Source organism: Arachis ipaensis, chromosome B04, assembly GCF_000816755.2.
Source record: "Arachis ipaensis cultivar K30076 chromosome B04, Araip1.1, whole genome shotgun sequence".
In the NCBI taxonomy this organism is placed as follows: Eukaryota; Viridiplantae; Streptophyta; class Magnoliopsida; order Fabales; family Fabaceae; genus Arachis; species Arachis ipaensis.
The window spans coordinates 27,984,774-27,985,814 of NC_029788.2; positions in this window are offsets into that span (position 1 = coordinate 27,984,774).

Sequence of the window (1,041 nt, forward strand, 5' to 3'; positions counted from 1 at the left end):
CTGGTGGCCAGTTTCTATATCTGTATCCACTCAACGAAGTGGGACCACACTTACGGGACTTCTACATATTCTTGAGTAGGATCCAGAGTTGCCAATACATTTTTCGATACTAGCACTTCAGGTGGAGCCTATGCCTGACGAGCCTTGGGGACACCATGTTGCAGCCGCACAGGCCGCGCAGGCCGGACCCGCTGATTTTGCAGAAATCATCTGTAGATACCCTCAATTGGGTGGAGCAGTTAGAGACAGACTTAGCAGCTGATGTCTCTAGTTCTGAGAGACCTGGAGGAGTTTTAGGAGAGTCCCCCAATGACCATTCTTGAGTTGACGTTCTGACCTACTGTTTCTTTTGCGATCTTTTAGTGCAATTTCTCTCATCTTTCTATAAACCAAGTCTAGCTTAGGGGTCGTGCATGGTGGACTTATGTTATGTATATACTGCTTATTTTTATATATCTTACCTTGGATGATGTGGATATTGTATTTCGAAAAAATTAACCTTTACGCTTTTCATTGTCACGATAAATAAAATTTTTTATAACTACGCTAATCCGATAAAGGCCCATAATTGTATTTAATAATAAACCAAATGTCTAGAGCCTAGTAGGTTCTCACAATAAGTAACACTTGACGAGTGGCATTAGTCATGACATGTCAATAGTTGGATTCGTTACAAGTTGCTATTAGATTTGATTTACAAAGGAAGCTATGTATTTAGTAAATTCAAACTAGTTGTATTAATTTATATTGAATACAAATTATTTCTATACAAATCGAATTTAATTTATTCAATTTACCATGAATCACCTTAAATCAAGGTTAATTGATTCGACTTATACTGAGGAAGTGTAAATCGAGTTCAATTCTTTCTATTTATATAAAATCATGTAGAACATACATGCAACGAAAATCAAAATAGGATATTAGTGTAATTTTAAAACTAAAATAATTTATAAATGTGAATTATCCTTTTTACTTCTTATTTTTATTAAAAAATATATAAATACTATAAACTGATATTTTATTTTAGAAAAGAAATAA